We start from the raw sequence: 23,334 nt of genomic DNA on the forward strand, positions 1-23,334 counted from the left end.
TGATTATTTTTTATCGTTTATGAGCAAAGCTTTTGACTTTTATTTCGCTTGATTTTACACGAAGACTCCTGTTATAGTTGCCTTAAAACATCAAGGCCAGTTAGTTGTTCCAAACCTTGGCTGTTCTCACTATAAAAGCAGTAGAGAAACACTTAATATTTTATAAATACTGAAGCATGAAAAACATCTTAAAGAAAATACAGGGTGATTGGGTAAAGGTGATAAAGATTTTACACCTTACGCTTTTTCTTTTCTAACATGCGATAGACCAATGCGACATACCTTTGGTCATATATAGTTTGCAGGTACAGACAGTAAACAATAATTAATTTTAATATGTAGCAAAGTGAATTTGTGGTGATGACGTATAGATCTGTGATGTGGTCACTTATGAGAATGCTCAAGATCAACCAGAGAGCAATAGCTGGCTATGCTCGGAGTTCAGCTGTGAAATCGAAGCAGAAATGAAGACATACGCAGAAGTATCAATATAATCGACGTAATTCGTGTGAAGTGACAGGCGAGGTACATCGCTCATGCAACGGATGACCGCTTGGACCGGAAGGTTCTCGAATAGTATATGTAAGGTCGCCGGGAGTCGCTAGATGCGAGCAGCGCAGAATGAATCAGAATCAGTCACCGTGGAGATTTTTGGCGGAAGCCAATGCCATGCAGTAGGAGTCTATCGACTGAAAAAAATACTAGTGGATAAGGTAGACCTATACATTAACCTTTCTGAAGCCTTTCCACTTGTAACCTATCACCCTGTATTTTACTTACGGTGTTATCTATGCTGTGGTGGTAATAAAATATCACAATGAACTAAATGAACGACACTACTACAGTTGAAAGCTAAACTTTCAAACGATTTTTCATGTAAGCTTAGTATTCTAGAATTTTCAAATCTCTTTTAATTTTTGTTTTAGCATATATAAATTGAGCCTTTTATAAAGCCTGTGGTAAATGACAGCTTAACTAGAGATAAATATAATACGCAGAGAGCGTATAATAATTATGATTGTAGCAGTGGTAAACCATTTAACTGTTATTAAATTTCTCCGCTACCTCATGAATGATAAACCGGAATAGCGGTAAAGAAGAAAGACTGATTAAAAAGTTGTCGTGTTCAATTTAAACAACTTTAAAGTTACCAACTTTTTTTTTAAATGAAAAATGAAAACTGCACTTAACGCCTGTAAGTTTATCGCGAAAGTGAAAATGGTGTAAAATTTTACACGGGTTTATAATGTTATAAAAATATGAATAACTTTTTTTATTTAATAATTTACATCAGTGTCACGAACTATATTTCCAGTGCAAGGTACACTTTGTATGTCTTCGTGAATCATCTCCATACTTCTGTATTTTTCGTACTGTCATATTTAATTTTAATTTTAATGTATTTTATTGTGGTACGAGACGTGGTCCCTAACGATTGGCTTTATAATAAGGCAATAGACTAGATCAGAGTTCCCCAAACTTTATTGTGTCGTAGACCCCTTGCCATGTTTTTCCGTGTTAGGTAGACCCCCTACTTACCTGATATTGATTTCCTGTAAATTTCTAACTGTAGTGAAGTTTAGTTTAAAAAACTTAAAGTAAAAACACATGTTAATTTATACATTAATTAATTGAATTTAAATTAAAACTACTCAAAATTAAATTTTGCATCTGTTATGTAAAATATCCGTAACATTAAATAAACATAAAATAAACTAAAAATAAAATAACATAAAATATATACTTAATAGGTAATTTTATAAATAATGTAAATGTTTTGATATTATAAGATAGTATGATGTAAGTAAATAGGTACTATCAGTGTATGTGTTGAGATCCACTATCGTGGACCCCCATTTTCATTTCATGGACCCCCAGTTTTTTTTTCGCTGACGTTGACCCCTTGCAGGTTGTCATAGACCCCTAGGGGTATATATAGACCACAAGATATAGACCACTTTGGGAATCACTGGACTAGATACACCAAGAAAGCAATAGAGTGTTATGGAGTTTTTCTACGAAATCTAATTAAAAATTAGGACATCCTTGTTCAGCGATATGGCTTGTTTTCGGGACATGGTATAATAACCAAAAGGGTATAGTTAATTACTTTTACATGTGTCTTCTTTTTCCCATTATTATTTTTGGAGGGAGAGTGAGAGGGAATTTATTGCACAAAATAAATATCTTTTCCTGTCTTATCCTTGTATATGACTGCTGATTACAATCTTCTCACTTCGTTTCTTACACCTCTTTCATCATTATTTACTATTAAGCCTCTCTCATAGGATTACAATAGAACAAATTAGAAACCTCGTGCATCCAATTACAAATTATTAATAAAAATGATGAATTATTTTTTGAATGAATATTTTTTTAGTCGTTAAATATAAATCAGGTGTGATATTTAACGAGTATTCAAAGATTGCTGTTAAAAGTCGAGTTATAATTGACTTTTCAGTTCGTCGATCAGGTAAGTTTTAATGATGAAAGTTATTTGCCTAATTATACTTTCACAGTTAAATTGAATGTAATAAGAAATCTATGTACAACTAATTATTAGGATATATCTTGTTTATATCTCTTTTTATCAATAACATCATCATTATGATTTCAGCCGTAAGACTTTCTGTAACTGGCAGGTAGTGCTCTGCAACCAGATTGCTTCTAGGTATAAAAGTTTAGGGTGAATGTATAGCTTATTTACTCACAATAAATAACAGTATACTTTATTCAATAGTAATTGGATTCAGAAATAATTAACTCACGTAAACTCACAGCCTCTGAAACAGGTTGTGTAGGATTTCTTATTTATTCGTATTAATGTAGGACCTTTTTCATGTAAAATATATATTTGTGTATGTGTAATTGTTTTTACATACCTATATGAGTATGTTTATAGTATTTGTATGTATGTCTACGTTTATATATGTGTATATATATGCAAGTGTACTGTATTCCGAAATGTGTAGTATATTTTGTTTTTTTTTTTGTCTCTCATCTCCATACAAAGGTTGCCTGTTAGATATCACCTCGAGCAATAAGACTGTTTCTTGTCCCTGCATGTTAATTGTAATATTTTTTAGTTATTATTTCATTACATTTCTTTCTAGTTTTTTTAAACAGTTTTGTTTCACAATGAATAGTATATAAATACATAAATAATTACATAACAAGAAAAAGCATTTTAAAAATTCAGATTACTACTTATTGTAAGCTATCTCTCACTACAGGCTATGTACTTTCAGAAGTTATTACCCCATAGCATTCTAATTTCAAATTTAAATCAATATACATATTTCAGAGTGATTACTTTCTTCTTCCTTTTTCAGCTTATAAATGCTCTTTGCAAGGTATAGGCGTCTCCTAAATATCACCACGGTGATTGGTGATGCGTTGCCAACATCTAGCGACTTCAAGTCACGTCTACGGGTGATTTAACTTTACTTGATTGAAAATATGTCTTGCAACTTTAAATGATAAGGAAAATACTACAAATGAAACCACTGTTTACGTATAAAATCAACCAACCACTGTATTATGTTATAACAATATAATACGGTTTGAAATATTTCTACCTAATGAAATTACTCGGCTAAAGAGACATGCCATCATGTACCGGGGTGCTACGTGTCGACGAGTGCAAAGCGGTGCTACGATAGATTTGTTATTGGAAGATATCTTGGTATTTTTTAATAACAAATACATATAATGATATGATAGAATAACTTCGCATTAAGAGTTGTACATATATTTGTTTTAATTTTTTATATATATATTTTATATATAACGGCGAACTTTATGCTGAAGGCTTTCTCTACCAGTAAAAGGTTGGGTGATGCAGAGATAGACAAAAAAAGGTAGGTGAAAGTTAATATCATAAAAGACAAAAAAAAATAACTGAATAGTAAAATTAAATTGAGAGACAAAAAATCACGTAAAAACACGTTACCTAAATATACTAATGGCTATATCTATATATACTATTTATATAAATATAATAAATAATAAAATCGAATTATCATGATGAATACGTCACCTTGTCAAGCGACGGCTTTCGAACCTTCGCTTTGAATACGCAAAGATTCCTAATATCGAGAAGGAGCGCGTTCCAAAGAAGAAAAGCTTGTATTGCAACGGAGTGACTAAGTAGTACACAGGGGGGTGTTTTTTCATGAATACTGGCTACGAACTGGAATTGACAAATTAAGTATACAGGTGAAGTGGAAGAAAAGAGTACTTAGTGCACGCAAAGAACGGCGCTGTCGGATAGGCAGCCATTTTAGATAAGAACGGTAGGACGGTAACATAAGGGGTATATAGTGCAACATTCCGTTCTATCGAAGTGACGCTACTGAACCTGGCAGCGCGCTGCGAAGTGTGCACATTGCATGGCAGAAGACTGATGTACGAATTTTCTCATTTAAGTGTTACATAATTAAAGATTTTACTGGTACATTAATTAAAAATGGAAGCTAGTACAATTTTTAGTAATATATTTGGCTGTAATAAATCTTAAAATAGGGATCTACACATAAGCACACATTTAAAGTTTTACGTTCATATTTAGATTCCCGTCTTTTGACATTTGCACTGCAAACAAAGTACCTTATACTTTAATTTATTCCACCTGATTTATAAATTGAAAGTAAAATGTCTTTTGGTCAACCTTAGTAGATTATAATTGCGGTGATACTTTTTTAAATTTAAAATTTTAGTTTTCGAATACATGCAATACTTACGAAGAATTCAATTTGGGTAAAGGCGCATTCAATAAAATGATTGTACCCTTAGAGGAATCCTGAAATAAATAAAGCAACCCTAAAAGCCTATTTTGAAATGAACTAGGACCAGATAAAGATTCCCTAAAACGGCATCGTTAATCTTAAAGCTGTGAGGATCCCAAACGCGCGTTGATGTGAAAGATCATAAAAAACTCAGACTGCATTTTTGTGGTCACCTCTACAATATTCTTAACGAAGTATTAGTGGATTCTATTTTCAAACTTAACCGCCCTGTCCTACTCTTATTTAAGAAAAGGACCAATATTTTGCCACTTCCGCACATGCAGTGGTAGTCGTGCAACAAAGTGCACCGCCCACCACCCCGCTGATAAATGCGCATGCGGCAAACAATGCGAATTACACAACTGCCACCGTCAAATCACTCAATACGTGTTTCACCCCTCCACGGGGCATCTTTAGGAGCTATGTTACAATTAATACTGGTCCTTTTCTTACTTAGGATGGACTTCCGCAAGGTAACGCCAGATTCCATTAAATCCTTAATCTTGAAGCTATGAGGATCCCAAATTCGAGTTATTCTGAGAGCTCATAAAAACTCAGACCGCATTTTTTGTGGTCACTTCTATAATATTCTTAATGAAGTATTAGTGAATTCTATTTTCAAACGTAACCGCCCTGTCCTACTCTTATCTCCCGGCAGCATTTACCATGACAATTCAACTATAAACTCATCATATTAACTAATTATTAATGTTATAATCAGATTACATGTAAATGACGTCAAGTCAGATCCGGTCACGTTATATAACCTGACATAGACGGAAGCTAAGTAATTTTATTAGCCAATTAGGGAAACTGTATTATATCCGTATCCGACATTTATGTAACTATATTTAGTTGTATAACAATAAACAATAAAATGTCTATTTCAATTGTAATAATTCTTTATTTGAATTAATATTTTTCTTTAATATACAACATTTTATAGGACCGAAAAGTAATATCGTTTCTTTCGAAATATTTTCTTAAAAAAACAATTGAGTTTGACACTGACTCTTTGAACACTCTTTGACACTGACTCTTCTAAACTTTTTATGCTAGATGACAAAAGGTTGTTGATAGCCAAGGTGAATATAATATATATATAATATTTAGATTAGAAATAAAAACTTTTTAAAAATGTAGTCGTGTTATTTTAACTTAAGAAAGTGACATTAAGCATTATTTTCCGGTCACCCTAATTCAAAACGACGAAAAAAAATATTTTAAGAATTAGTTCTTCAAAAAATATTCAAACGAACTGTTATGAAAGTTAATAAAATGTTCGTGTCTATAGTATTACATAAATATAGGTGTCTTTTTTTATAACATTATATATAAAAAATCCTGTCAGTTGGAGGAAGCTCGTGTTTTCTGTTGTTATTATCCTAACGTCAAGAAACACCTCCTTCACCTTTAAATTACGAAATTGTGTAGAACCTGTTAATTATTATTATTTATGTAGTACCTATACCTCGTAATTATTTTTATCCATAAATATCAAGTTATGTATATGTTTATTTATGTATATGTAAGTATTCCTGTTTGTATGTATGTGTGTATAGTAATGTATGTATTTGTATGAACGTACAGCCTTTACTGCCCTCTCCTTCATGTCTCTCATCTCCATTCAAAGGTTGTCTGGTTGACATCGCCTCAAACGATAAGACCGTCTCTTGTACCATTTGAATTGTTTCTTTCTTTTTCTCCTCTATTTATATACATAACATGTATGATTTACAAAACAGCATTAATGAATAAATAAATAAATATAATTAAATTCATGCATACATATATACACATACATACATGGATGTAGGAATGAGAAAGAGGTCGCACGAATTGTAATGTATAAATAGGACATTGTTAGGTCGTGGTGTTGTATGTATAAAAAAATGAAAATAAATTTAAAAGCAAAAAAAAGTTATTTAGTTTAAAACAGGTTTAGATTTAATCGGCGTGAAAAATAAACAAGACATCAATGATTTGAAAACTTAATAAAAATTATTTTGTTAATTTTGTTCACACATGTTACAACAATGAAAAATTAAATAAATATTAGGTTATAAATTAATTATTTTAAAACACATACCTTGATATGGTTTATTGTTACTCTAAAACCATATCGAGCACATTTAAATAGATATATCGACAACTATGTAATGTGTATATATATATATATTACATAGTTATATATACATATGTATGTATATATACTCGTACACATGAATTCTTGTCTTTGGTGTTCACTCAGGAAGTTAATTATAGTCAAACTCTCTTTATAAAACTATATATTTAAAGAGGAACTGTGAAACTGAACCTCATTTAGGAAGCTAAATATTATCAAGAACTCTTTATAAAATATATTTGTAGGGAGCAACTGTAGACTTTCTCGCCGGCTTTTATCAGCAGAACTGTCTTCCTGTCCGGAGGTAGTTTCCTGAAAAGACAACGGTGTCGATGTTTTATGTTGATTTACTAATCGAAAGTGCTTGTAACAGCTTATTCCAATAAAGAATATATTGATTGTTTTAAAATATATCGTTGAATAATTATTTTATACGTAATATTGCGATTTCATGTTAATGGAATTTTTATACATTTAAATATACATATATTGAAATAAAACATTTATTAGCATTTTTATCTATAACCGGATCAAATCTTGACTCGAATGAAATAAGGTAATCGCTGTTTCACAGAGTATAAATTTAATTAATTTACGTAAGAAAAAATATGTTATAAATGCAATCTAGACCAGGGCTTAAAATAATGAAATTGCCCCTTAATATCTCTCGCGCCTGTTTCATTTCAGCTCCGCAATTTCGTATTACAGCTGAACGGATGCACACGCCAGTCAGCGTGTTTCTTTTGATCTCCCTCTTCCTCTCTTTGAATGTAACATTAAACGAAATCGGCTTTTTAAAATTAAAAAATTACATCTTTGCTACCTTAGCATTATTTTAATCTCTTTTTAAACCTTACAAAAAAGTGCTACAAGTGCTTTAAGGTACTTGTAGTACTTTTCTGTAAGGTTCGATTCAAAAGCTTTTTCTGATAGGCATAAAAACTGCTCTATAGTATATATTTATTCGTCTATATCAAGATATGTTCTGGATAACTCAAGTATTGTACACGACTATCTTCTACCACTCGTCATAGAGAGGAAATCATTCTTCTATTTAGGAAGCATGCGCATAAGAGTAATATCTGGATAAAAATAAGATTTCTTCAGTAAATTTTAAATTATCTTCTATTTCTTCTTCTTCTCTTTCTAAAAAAATAGTTAATGTTTGCTCTTGATATATCTAAATCCATCAACAGTTTACAAAAAGATTTCGGATACTAGCTTTTGCTATGCATGCTTATCGTTCCTACCTCTAACGCAAACAAGTACAGTTAATGTATATCGTAACCATTGTATTGTTTGCTGTCCTGTATTTGAAGGACTCCACCCCCCCTTGATCTTGAAGCTGAGATAAGAAAAAAAAAAAGAGAGAAAGGAAGTATCGCTTCCTTCATTGGCTACGACAATCTGTGCCCATCATTCCTTAAATATAATAATAGATTTAAATAGACTTGAATATAAATAAAAAAGAAAAGCAAATACTAAAATAAAGAAAGGAAATAAATAAAGTAGTACCAAAAAACAGTGCAATAAACAGTATAATATAGTATGATAATTATAAAGAAAATATGCGTTAAATGTAATCAACAATAAATGTAATGTTGCAAAAAAAATGTAAAATCTGATATATATAAAATTGTAAGAAAACCTAGAATAAAGAGGTTGAGGATGGATGTATGGCTAATGGAATGAAAGAGAAAGACTGGGAAAATTGCAGATCGAAAGAAACAGTACGACAAAGAATATGATACATAAAAGAGGAGAATGATAATAATAAAAAATATATGAATAAATTGTTAGAAATAAAAAGTCCCTGTCCCACACAAGATAGGGGAACTAGAGGTCCTCAATAGCGGGAACCATAAAAAAAACATTCCTAGAATTTGGCCCTCAAAAACATTACATAAAAAATTAAAAAAACCGATATCTTGTATATTACAACTTTAGTTATAAGAAATTTCCAAGTCTATCAATACTTACTTCATAGCTATAAATACATTACAAATATAGATTGAGGTAATGCAGAGGTATATATGACGATTTTGGTTAAAGCTGTCAAATGCATGTCGCACTAATTATTAGACTTATGTTGATAATCAAAGACGTTGTATAGATGTCAGACTTTCGATCATAATATTTTATTATTTACTGCAATTGCATACTATTAAATATTTGAAATCTTCGGTACCATTTAGAATAAAATTTACGATGTCATTACAAAAGAATATGCTATATTTTTCATTTATTTATTAAAAAAATATTTGTTAACACAAAATACATTTTTGTATTTTTTTTAAATGCGAACCCTACTATGCGCACAGTATATTTGAATTTTTTTTCAATAAATCATTCCACTTGGTTACAAAGGCAAATATTGTAAATACGTAATTTTGTTAATAACAAATCACTCAATAATTTATTCCATATAATCTTTTAATATGCATTATTATATTCCATATTTAAAATTAGGCATATCAAGTGTTAATTATAGTTTACTTAACATATAAATAGTACCAAAATAATATATATTTGTTTAGCTTTCCCGTAGAATGTTTCGGAAATGTTTCAAAGATATGTTCGCTATCAGGCATTATGACGGGTTTATTCAAACTGTCTATTCAAAGGAGAGGCTGTCCCAGGATAATTTTAATAAACATTGCTTATACGAGCATATTAGTATATAAATGGACCTAAACTAGTTGATTCCAGACCCAGGCAAATTATTTCAGTTTATAATTACTGTAATTTCGTATGATTTATTACAAAATGTTAGCATGAAGTTTTGTGCTTTGATAGCTATCTGGGAAAACTTATAACACACACACACACACTTATATGTATTTTTTTTTCGAAGAGGTTTAAAAATACGTTTACGTATCATAGGGCCTGATGGTGGTGCCCCGTATGTCGGACTCGATCTAGGAGTCAATACCGACTAAAAACAATCCTCTCTCTTCGTTATCCCTGGTCCCCACGGTATGGCCGCTAGGCATTACTTCGCGGGGGGGATTTAGCCGCAGCTTTCTCTGATAAACTGTCTGTTCAGGCCAGCTTCCTCCGCTCCTGCTCTATTTTTCGCAAATCCTTCAACACGGTCGTACAGTACGTGCTCGTAAGTTCCCAGGCCGAAGGTGAGGATAGCATTGTATCTATCAGAGTTTCAGGACAGATTTTGTGTGTGTGTTTGTGTGTGTGTGCGTGCGCGTGCGTGTGTGCGTGTGCGCGCACCTGTGTGTATTATACATTGACATTTAAGATGACAAAAATATTATAATTATTATTTATTTTAAACAGAAGAAGGAAAATTAAATACTTCAGTGGACGAAAAAGTTTTTTTAAATCGATTTTGGAATTAAACTTCACCTCTTAATTTAATCATTTACTTTTTCATAAAAGCGCGATTGATTGAACCTAGTATCAAAGTGAGCTTGTCTATAATGATATTTCATATTTCTCAGATCTATCCCAGCAGTGGGAACTTATGACTAATATAATACAAACGAATCGTATAATCTCTGATCTAATAATGAACCACTATGAAGTTTACGTAAAAACAAATGCTTGAAGTACGGTTCGATTTCACTTCCATTGGTCGCAGTAAGCTCTTTGTGAGAATTGGATAAATAACTCGAATTTACACAGAGGTTTGTTTAGGAAAACAAACGAACCCGAAAATCAGTCGGCCACGTTTGTCTTCGCGTGGTGTTTTTTTGCGGTAAATTGAAAATACTTCGTGTGTTCAACTTGTTAAAGAACGCGTTGTTTTATTACGTTTAAGATTGAGAAATTCGTTTTTTTTATACTCAACTGACACAATTTATTTAATATTCTTTATTGTACACGTTAAGAAACATTTTATAAGTTACAATAATATACAAAAAAGTACAATGGGCAGTTTTATCACACAAGGCAATCTCTTACAGACAACCATAGTATGGAAAAGGTAAAAGTACTAATAAAGTGTAACAATCTGATTTGTCTATAAGCTCGTATAAGCTAACTTATGTAATATAAACTCAACGATGCTTTAATTAATGACAATGTAACTTATAATCAGTATCTTTCGTTGACGAACTTAAATCATTCTAGCTGAACTGATCTATTCAACATTGGAACTATTAACAGAACATTTCTGGATAGTCAACTTATTATTTTTTAATCTATTTTATTTTTAACTCTACTCTGCTTTGCAAGGTGTTATAATTGTAGAGAAGAAGAAGGAAGAAACTCCACAACAACACATATTTTAATAGTTTAACAATACAGATTTATAAATATACACTTTATTAGATATAGCCTAAACAAATTAATTAAGCGATATCACTGCTAAGGATGCCAATATATCATATGAATATTCGTTTATTGAATAATAAGCCATTTCCGTGAATTTATTTCTAGTTTTAAATTTTATAAATGATAGTTCAAAAATGTTTATTACAAATTAATTAGAGACTTTTGTCGTTGAAACTTTTTACAGCCATGCTACTCAGACACATTATTTTACTTCTTGATCATTAATCAATTGTAATACGTTCACGAAAGGACATAGATCTCGACCACAGATTTCTAATAAGACCAATAGACAGATGACCTAAGTATATTTTTCTTTTCACGCTGGCCAGTCCGTAGGCGTCACTCGTGAACTAACATGGCCTCAGCAACTCCAAATTGCTTATTGGCTAGGTTATATCGGTTACTTTCATATCCCCACGTTCTACCCCTTATACATCTTTGTTATATGCTGGAGACATCTACAAAAGCTGCGAGAAGTAGCTGCATGGACAGCACCAGAGCGGACATCGTTGCAATATTTTGTTGAGACCTTTTCCTTACATATATTATCTCCTTATTATTCGGTTGGAGCGTAAGCTGTCGTTGCAGTGTAAGCCGCTTCCAACAGGTCACATTGGAAACTAAGGGGAGATGTTAGTCTAGTCAGTGGACGTGTTTCGGGTAAAACTCTGATGATGATATAAAGATAATATTATTCAGAACTGAATATTTTAGAGAGCAAAACTCTGAGCTATTAAGATGTTTGAAGTACATTCATAAAAATTGGGCAAAATTCTTAATCAAAAACTTGTGTTATACCACATTGTAATGTAAGACCGTATAAGGAATATATTTATATATATATATATAAATATATATATATATATATATATATATTAATATATATATATAAATAAATATATAAATATATATTATATAATAATATATATATATATATATATATATATATATATATATATATTATTCCTACAACTTTGACGATATAACCCGTAACATCGTTGACGAGATAGTAAAAAAAAAGTTGTGGGAAAATCATTTTTAAAAAAAAGATTTTCATACGTTGTTGATGACGTAACCGGAAACTATGTGTACAAACAATTCCGCCGAATTGTTTGTAAATCGAATAAAACACCGCTTCCTTGGTAAGCGAACGCTTCCGCTGAACACATTGTAGTAAGAATCTAAGTGTAACATTTATATCTCTTTACGACCCTACACTTAGTGTCCACTATGTGTTTCTTGCTTTTTCTATTTTTTTTATTACGTTCCCCTTATCGTTGTTAATATAGTGACTTTGATTTATTTAATAATTGTTGATTTTATTTTGGTTTTAGCTGAATTTTCTCCTCTTTCATTTAACTTCCATCATTCCTCACAATTCTTACATTTACATTTTATTCCTTTTTCTTTTATTTTATTACTAATTAACGTTTTGCAGTAATGTAACAATATATGTTTGCTACCTCTAGTTTACCCCATTTTGAAAGGGACAGGAAATTTATTTTGCAATTAAAAAATTTTTTCACTTACTTTTTATCCATGAATAATATTTTCTCTTTTCGTCTGCCTTTCATCATAATTTCTTTCGTAATTTTCCGTGTTTTCTACTTACGGGTGATGGTAACATAGTAACACGAGATTAGCCACCATCATCATATCAGCCGATAGACGCCCGATGTAATAAGGTACAGAGCTCTCCCAAAGATCGAAATGTTCACCGGTCCTGCGGAACCTTGATTAACTCGTCGGTCTACCTAATGGGGTCCAACTAACATCTACAAAGTTATAACCAGATTAAAATATAAATGAATAAAAAAATAGTATAAATAAATTGTTAACATTTAATGGAATCAGGCGTTACCTTGCGGAAGTCCACACTAACTAAGAAAAGAACAAATTTTTAGGCACTTTCGCACATGCAGTGGTAGTCGGGCAACAAAGTGCACCCACCAGTGCCAAACACAGAGTCATTTTGACTCTGTGTTTAGCAGTAATCGGTGTAACATAACTCCTGAAGATGCCCCGTGGAGGGGTGAAACACGTGTTGAGTGATTTGGCGGTGGCAGTTGTGTGATTCGCATTGTTTGTCGCATACGCATTAATCAGCGGGCTTGCGGGCGGTGCACTTTGTTACACGACTACCACTGCATGTGCGGAAGTGGCTAAATATTGGTCCTTTTCTTGCTTAAATTGTTAACACAAAATATATTCATAATAGTAGTTTTAAGTTAAATAACTACTTAATTTTTTAATGTAATCATCAACATTATCATTATATCAGCTATAGGTAAAGTTCACAGCTGGACATAGGCTTTTCTATAGATTTCCAATAGGACTGTTTGATAGCGGCCTACATACTACCTATTTTCAAAAAAAAGGTTAAGAACCATTTACTAGACCTATAATTATCTATCTCTTAGTTCATTTCTCTTTCTTCTTACTTCTTTCTGAGGAAAGTGCGATCGGACCAATACTGATCGAAGTAAGTTAGATGTTTTTATTTATTATTGTTTGATATTTATAATATGTATTAAATCTTTTTTATTATAAGTATATATGTTATATACGTATGTATGTATGTCTATGTATGTTTATGTATATTTATGATCATTTGTTTGTGAATATGTAGTTTTTTGGACACGTGAACTACCCTTTATAAGTACTTTTATCTTTTCTTTACTATGGTTGTCTGTAAGAGATTGCCTTGTGTGATAAGACCGCCCATTGTACTTTTTTGTATATTATTGTAAAACTTATAAAATGTATCTTATCGTGTATAATAAAGAATATTAAATAAATAAAGCGTGTTTCGAAGAACATGTTCGAAACGTTATTTAATTAAATAATATGTTATTATTTATTCATGAAGTAAAACGAACATAGAATGAACTATTAACATCATCACTTCGGGAACTTGATTAAGTCGTCGGTATACCTAATGGGTGGCCAATTCCCACCGCCCCCAAAAAGTTATTCTTCTCCTTTTCAACGGACGGACGTCCTCTGCCACTCTGCCCGCATCCAACGAATTCTCGCGACCGTATGTATGTCATCGGTCTGCCTAATCCGGGGCCTATCAACGTCACGACTACCAGCCATGCAAACCCTATTATAAATCTAGGGCAAGGCCTATATCCCCCAGTATAGTCAACTTCCTTTAGCGTAAAATTTTTATTTGATTAAATTTAAAATTGATAATTAAAATGATGTATATAATTATACGAAAAGAAGTAAATATCACAGTTGTATAGCTCAAAATAATCAGTTAATTAATTTAAAAGCAGTGATTTGTATATATATATATATATATATATATATATATATATATATATATACATATATATATATATAGCAAATATGAAATCAGAATGATCAAAGGATTCTTGTCATTTAAATATTCGCTTATTATTCAATAATAATATGCGTTTTGAATTTTGTAATGTAGTCCAATAATGTTTTGCAGTATTTTATTAAAGAAACTGACTTTATTTCTTACAAATAAATTTAAAATTGCATTCGAAACTTTGGTACAGCCAGTTTTTTACGATGTTAAAGATCTAACAATTTAATAATAACCGTCCGTCTATCAACAAAGTATGAATTTAAAACATTTCATCACTTTTAGATATCATGTAACAAAGAAAAATACAGTAACCCCCTATTTCAAATTAAATTACCAACACAAAGAGTAAATTTGAATATCGCGGCGAAAGTTCTGATGTGGTCGTTCGGAGCGATTAAGCTTTTATTACGAATTTCAAATAGGTAGCGTACAAAAGGGTGGATTATGGGAAATACAATATTGCATCTGATTAAAATAATTTCGGTGTATAATGCCTAAGTTAAAGAGAAACCAGCGACATGTGATTACGCGAGCATATTAAACTTTAGTTATTTAAATAATATATTATTATTTTTATAATAATAAAATGTTTTTATATAATATAAAGTGTTTTTTTTCTCTCGTACCCCTAATTAGCTGGGATCAGGGACTTTGTTTACAATTAAGTTTTTCAGATCTTTTACCTTTATTCTTCACTCACTGTCATTCTTCTCAATTTCTTTTATTCTTACCTTATTTCCTCATAATATCTTTCATTTTGTTCTTTCATTCCTTCTTGCTATCATCGCCTTCCTTCCATCATCTTATTACTTTTAGGTGGCATCATTAAGGCGATGCTCTAAATCTATCTTTAACTTTACCTCCGTTTCCAGGGCACTGCGCATCCTTGCATGTGCCGGATAATAGGCCACAAGGTGGGGCACGGTCTGATCCACGCCCAGTTCGCATTAGCACGAGGGGTCCTCCTTGAGCTTGAACCTGTGAAGGTACTCAGAGAACCCTCCGTGCCCCGTGAAGAGCTGGGCCAAGACCGCGTCCACCTCAACTTTGCGGAGCACGCGATAGGACTGCGTGGCATTCGGGAAAAATATCCTCGTTACCGTTATATCAACCTTTAGACTTTCACTAGATATCATCCTGTAGATTTGCAAGCCGACGATTTAATCATGGCCCTGTATTCCTCTGAATACAGGGCCATGATTAAATCGTCGGTTTACATATTTGGGGTTCAACTTATGCCAGGCCTATGAAGCTATAAAGCCTTCTTCTTTTCAGCTGATAGACGCCTACTGCAAGGCATACGCCTTTTTCTAAGATCGATACGATGACCGGTCCTGCGCTGCCTAAATCCAACGACCTCCAGCAAACTTAACTATGCCGTCGGTTCACTTAGTCGGGAACCAGCCAACGCCGCGTCTATTGGTTAGTCGTCGCCACTCGAAAACAACCATTGCACGAGCGATGTACCCTTCCAACCGTCACTTCAAACGAGCAATTCGAGCGACGTCAGGTCTTGGTTCATCTAAGTAAGAAAAGGACCAATATTTAGCCACTTCCGCACATGCAGTGGTAGTCGTGCAACAAAGTGCACCGACCGCCAGCCCGCTGACAAATGCGCATGCGGCAAACAATGCGAACTACACAACTGCCACCGTCAAATCACTCAACACGTGTTTCACCCCTCCACGGGGCATCTTTAGGAGTTATGTTACACCGATTAGTGCCAATTCTCAGTGATACTATTCTCAGTGATACCATTCGATTAGTATCAGTTCTCTGTGTTTATATTTGTGACGCATTTGTCAGCGGGCTGGCGGGCGGTGCACTTTGTTGCACGACTACCACTGCATGCGCGGAAGTGGCTAAATATTAGTCCTTTTCTTACTTAGGATGGACTTCCGCAAGGTGACGCCTGATTCCAATAAATATTTAGTTCATCTGCTGATTTCCTTATTTATGATTCGAACTCGCAGCGAAACTCCGAGCATATCTCTATCCATTGCTATCTGGGTGTACTTGAGCTTGACTCCTTATGACAGTTATTACTAAATTAAAATACAAATGATTATTAAAAAGTATAGATAAATAGTTAATACCAGTATTATGATGATGTAACGGTTCACAGAAATCTGCTTTACGGACTTATAAATACTCGCAAAATATAAAATATATTCATAGTACTTAAATTAATAAACTGCATATCTTAGCTCTGAAAATGAGATTATTTTTTTTTTATGTGATTATAAACATCGTTATATCAACTTTAGAAAGTTCACAGCTGGATATAGGCCTTGCCATAGATTTATAATAGAGTCTGTGTACAGTGTCTTCTGTCGACATTAACAAGGTTGTGTGTCGACCAGAGAACGTCTTACACTAGGCTCACCGGTCTGTGGTCTTCACTCCAGAACTTTAATAACTACTTACTAACATTTTTATCGCGATTTCTTTTCAAATATCCAGAAATCCGAGGTCCGATGAAAATGTAAAATGCTTATATCTAACAGTGTCCAAGACCAGACGAATATAATATTTGTTTTGTTGCTATACAACATTAATTATTTAATTTACTAACATATCATTAATAATTCATGAATTAAAACTACATACACATTGATTTTCAATCAGACCAGTCAACCAGATATAGGAGCTTATAAATATTTATAAAATATATTCATTGCACTAGCTAATAATTAATTGTCTAGTGTGATGTTGACGGATGCTGTTGAGAAAATCCTAGTTTATTGTTCAAACAACCACTATACAAACGTAGGCGCGTCGGAGCGAGAGTTTATTACGCCGTGCTGCGTATGCGCCGTGAGACGCGCGCGCCGAGAGACCGGGGATCCGGGCTGCTGACTTACGTCAATGCGCTAGGGCGCGCATGTTGCCGCCGCGGACAGGACAGTCCGACGTAGTGGGACTGTCCGCCATAGTCTATTTATTTTGATGTATGGAACTGTAATATTTTTATGTTTCATGTAACTATCATCATCATCATTCAAGCCATAAAGCCTCCACTGCTGGATATTACCCTCCCTATAGAACTTAACAAAGTCGTCTGTTTACCTTTATAGACGAAGCATTTGACCTCTGTCTTGCCTGATCTTAAGCGATAACGAGGTCTACAATGGTATATGCTTGTCTAGAAGAAACCTATTCACTCTTGTCTTGGAGACTAAACTACAAGTTATAATTATCTGGAGACAATGACGCCGCTACGTTGTTTAATTCCTTGGCTGTTCACACTATAAAAGTATTAGCAAAACGCTTAGAGCGGGTAGAATGAAATTCAACCGTGTATGGATGTCGTGAATCTATACGTCTTGGTCGTCGTACATACTCACAATTAGGTGCTCTTCACTATAGATCCTTAATGTTCCAGCAACGATCAGTATCACGCTATATAGTATATCCACTGCCACAAATTTTTACAAATTATTTCAACATTTAAACTCAAGTTGTTTAATTATGATAGATTACTATTGCACCGGTTTTCGCTCAAAAATCTGAAGCCACTCTCTTATGATAATACTGTGATCAAAAAGTAAGGATAGTTTGTTTATAACATGTAAATTCTTTATTTATTCTTTCAAATCAGCTTCATTCCCTTCAAAGTAATCCCCGTCCGATATAACATACTTTTATCAATGCTTTTTCCAATCTTTGAAACAGCCGGAATAATATATTTTGGCATAGTCTTCAAGATCTTCTATAATTCGGTTTTGGCCTCTTGAGCTTGCTGAATAACTGAAAGTCACACGGAGTCAAATCAAGCGAATACAGTTGCGCAAGACGCGTTTGATGGAAAAAATCCCTTCCAAATAGTTTGGGCAAATGATATTCCAACATTATCAGCGACGATTTTCAAGCTGCAAATCTTTTATTTACTGTACGTGGTCCTTCGTCGATTTTAAATGATAAAATCCCCTTACTTTTTGATCATGGTGGTATTTAATTGATATAATTTTATATGTACCTATAAATTAATACAGATGTAAGTCGAAGCAAAAGAATTAATAAAAACATTATTTATTAGTAAATTAGAAAGCAAATATAGAAAGAAGTAATAAAGTAAATGTGTGAGGCAATTTGACCCTACTCGAAAGAGATGAATCGCCTTATCCCTAAGTAGATAGACACATGTTGCCTTTTCGTGATGTGCTCGATTCCAGATTATTTCGCTGTCACTTACAGCAAAAGTTTCTTCTTCAAAATGAAATGATAAATGCGCAGATGTTCTGTGTAATCCTATGAAATATTTTAAGTTTAATGTACCTTATTTTCACTGTGTAATTCCTCGGGATAAACCAGTAGTATTCTAGCGGTAGAAGATTAAAGTTTACAATCGTAGGTCGCAGGTTCGAAATCCAAAAATTCAGAATACAATCTTCTGTATTTTATACTTTGTGCCATTATTTTATAGACTCACTCACAAACAAGTTTTCAGAGAATATATGTTATTCTGCGGCGTCTTCTGCGGATCATAATACAAAAATGCGATCGCCAACTCGTAGGCTAAGTGTGGCGATTAATTTTATATCCCCCATAGGTATCTTTGGGGGAGGCTTATGCCCAACAGTGGGCGTTTATGGGCTGAAACTACGACGACGATAAACCATCTAACCTTTGAAAAGTTATAATAGATTTGTTGTTACATAGATATAAATAAAATGTTTGCCATTTGCCAGTATTCAATAAGTAATATGTCATATTATATTAATAAGTTATTTATTATACGTAAGTTGTAATGTTTCAATAATGTATCAGATGTATATATCAATACTGTCCACACTATTAATAATCGTAGAAGCATTTGACAGTTATTCAAGACAGTGTGCCGTCATATGTAGAGTTTAATATGTCAACAATTTCATTCTACTACCGCTAACAGTGCAATATCACAAGCAGAGACAACGTCTTAACTATTGCAGCGATGAAATATGTCCACAAGTTTAATTTTATTGGTAACCTATTGAACTCAATTATTGTTTAATATCTCCATTATTATTGGTAAATACATAGAACTGTTTTATCGTATTTTCTATAAAAGTCTACTAGATGGCGCTAGTCAGTAAGATTTATAGACGTAGTACTGATTTACCGACGTTTTGTTCTCTTAGAAAATAAATAATTATATATCACAAAAATGTACTTAAGTCTTCACGGACCTTGAAGAACAGCTTCCAATCGTCTGCTCTTATTGTAGAGGAGAGGCAACTAGGGGCCTTAAGTTTCTGAAGTGGAGACTACAGATCAGCAAGTGTATTGTAGATCGTCTCACTAGGTGGAGAGACTTTATTTGGGTCTTAGATGACGCTGTATGCGATCTGGTTTCGTCTAGTGTTATTGGAAATATACGAGGAAAGTTTATATCCAGCCGAGAACGTTTTATGGCTGAAATTATGATAATAATGCAACAAAAAGTTAAAATCAATATAACTTGCCTACATTTAAAATTAAATTAATAACTTTTTGTAGGCAAATGTATATGGAATTGTAATATACATTCTCATTTCATATTTTCGAAATATAATGTACTATATTTACAGTGTGGATGAATTTTAAAATGTATTTATGTATTTCAATATGAATGAAAACATTGAAAAAAAACATTCATTACGTAATTTCAAAAAACTACGTAAACATCTCATCAATTTATTGAAATGTTTTTCGGATTCTTTTAGTAAGATGTGCCGAATTTCTATCAATATTTTCACTAGAAGTTTAATAAAAGCTGGAATGTTACTTGATTTAGACATCGGCATTAGACCCGCGATATTTATATATACCCTCGAATTTTGAAAAGTGTTGCGAAAGTTTCTACATGAAAAATAACACTTATTTTATTTTATCTCACATTTCATCTCATACATTTTTTTTCCTATTACATTTTAATAGTACATCAAAAGTTAATGGTTCAAACTTAGCTAAACGAAGTTGAGTTCGCACAAACTATGTTGTCCAACTAGTCCACCCTCTAATTACAAGTGCGAAACGGCCTTCGATGTTCAATAACTTAGATAACACTTAATGGGTTCCTTTATATGTATATTCAATTTGAAGCATATTGTAGGAAGTTATAGCCTAGTATCTTCCTGCAAACTGCACTAATAATAAATAGTAATTTAAATCATTGTTATTTGCTATAACAACATAAAAAAGTATTAACTAATCAATAAAATTTGATATAAAAACGATATTGTTAGCGGCGCATAGAACAGGGGTGTGGCGTTCATTAGAACGCACCCAAATTTATTATCTATGAACGCATCTGTTTTACATGCCCCTTCTTACACTCGGTACAACTCGCTCACTCTCTGACGCGCCGCGCTACCGAGCGGACGTGTCGCTTCAACCGCTGTTCAACAAAGGAAATACGAGTACTTGTAACTCAGATTGATATCTATTGTTCTGTGATATTATAAGTTTAACTATCCGGCAGGTGTTTTTCTTTACATCGAATTATCAATTACGGGTCGAGGGGCCCGTACTAACGACCACCCCTCAGGGGAATCCCACGCCAGAGCGCTCTATATTTACATCGGGCGATAGAAAGCATTCTACAATACTTTTCATCTTGTGATTTGCTGACGGTTTTTATTGGAATATCATAGTTTTAAAAATTAGTATTAACATGGGCTAAGTTTGCGAGCGCGCCCGCGTTCAAGCAGAGACAGTCAGGGCCCCGTCGCTCCTGACCGCCGAGTAGTTCTTGTTTCGCAAACGTACCACACAACAGTCACAGCATTATACACCTACATGGGTATAGTCCCTCTTCGTTCTAACTAAAGTACAATCACCCGGTGTAATTTTTTTAGCTCGCGACCCTTGTGTTTCTGCGAGCTCAATATTGGTAAAGCTGCACAAAGGTTAAAAGCTTTGCGAGCAAAGGTTGCAAACTAGAAGCATAACAACATAGGTAAAGTCGCGGGTAGTTGCTGTATGTAGGTTGTATAGGACCGGTCATCATTGCTACCTTTGGGGGAAGTCTATGCCTTGTAGGGGGCATCCGTCGGCTGAAAAGAAGAGTAATGCACAAAGGGTGAACTATTTAAGATTGTATTCTAAGTAACAAAACTGCGATTTCCGATCGTGAGTCTCAGTCCACACCATCGTATTTTTTTTATTAATTACTAAAAAAGTATATTTAAATATGATTTAAAATAACTGTCATTGTAACATTTATAATGTAACATTTCCAGAACTAGGGATCAATAGCGTGCGCCTTATTCATAAGCAATCGCTACTCTCGCAGCGCAGTAATGAAACATACAGGTCCGATTTTGAAATTCCAAGCGAAACGTCGTCACATGAAATGGATGAAATCTGGTAGTATTCGCAAAAGACTTTTGCCGTCGACGTCGTAAAACATGGCCGCCTTTATGAGTTGGATCCTGAATACGAATAATTATCAACTATGCTTTGGAATGGTAAACAGAAAAGCAACGGGTTCTCTGCAAATGGTTTGCATATGTCAGAGGATATTGCCGATGCAAGTATACATAATCCACACAGACATAGTGATGTTTATAGAAGTTTTATATGTAACAAGTTTTTTTGTAGCCCCGATTTTAGGATCTCTTGTTCAACCCATATCATGGGTGGAAGGCCTTTATTTACATTATAATTTTTTATATAATTTCCATTCTCATTTTTTGTCCGTCTTATTGTCTATTATTCTTTCCTCTAATTTCCCTCACAATATCTTTAATTCCTTTCCATATTTTTCTTCTATACATCGCCTCACTTTCTTCGCCTTCCATCCAGAGTTCTACAATTTTATGTTTATTTTTATCATTTGTTTAACACTTTATTTATTACACACTCATTTTACATTTTTAATATCACAATGTATAATATTCTTTAATTTATTTTCATATAAATACTTAATTTTATTTCGAGTCAAAAATCAAATTTTGTTTTTAAAAAATCCTTTATTTTAAATTGTGAAATTTTTCGAAACAATTGTCGTATGTTGAAACGTATGTGTCGAACCAAAGCGAGCAACTCAGTGCCTGTCGATATAACGATGCTTAAATCAATATTCGATATTCAGCAACCCCTTGTTGCCATTTCAATGATCCCGCATAAGTGTAATGCGAATATTGCCACGTGAGGAAATAAACGGAGAAAAATCGCTTATAGCATCTAATGGATTTATTTATTTTTATATCACTTGTGAAACGATATGTTAATTCACACACTTTGGTATTTTTTCGCAAGCTTATATAATATTTAGATAGCTCTTTACATTTCGCATACCTTTTCTATCAGCTGGAAGATTTTGATCCGATAAAACGTCATGTTATTCGACTTATAAGTGATAATGATTTAATTTCTAAGAAACTTCTCAACCTTGAAAACCGCCTGCGATTAGCAAGTTCGTCAATTTACTACAGGATTAATTTTGGGGTGACGACAGCCTTATCCCACCATCTCCGTTTCTCAATATGACGAGTAGGAAGTCGAACCACTACCACCTTTACACTGTTGAGTTCTCTTGGAGGCGCACCAAGTGTTTTGTTTCTATGTTTCTGACTTGTACAGTCCGAGTAAAATAATCTGCCACCTTCCTTATTTCCTAGAAATATAACTCAGGTGTTTTCGAAGTCAGAGTGAACAGGTTGTTATTGAGTCTACGTGCTTCTTCTTTGATTACATCTCTTTCCCAAAGGTGAACTGGGCAAAAGCGGACTAGTAAGCGATAAAAAATAAATATAAGCATATTTTTTAATTTTATAGCTTCGTTATTAGTTTCTCTATATCTATAGATTTAGAACTAG

This window comes from Battus philenor, unplaced genomic scaffold (genome assembly GCF_028537555.1).
Source record: "Battus philenor isolate CCGP_79_NKW_IND1 unplaced genomic scaffold, ilBatPhil1.0.hap1 SCAF_11, whole genome shotgun sequence".
Lineage (NCBI taxonomy): Eukaryota > Metazoa > Arthropoda > Insecta > Lepidoptera > Papilionidae > Battus > Battus philenor.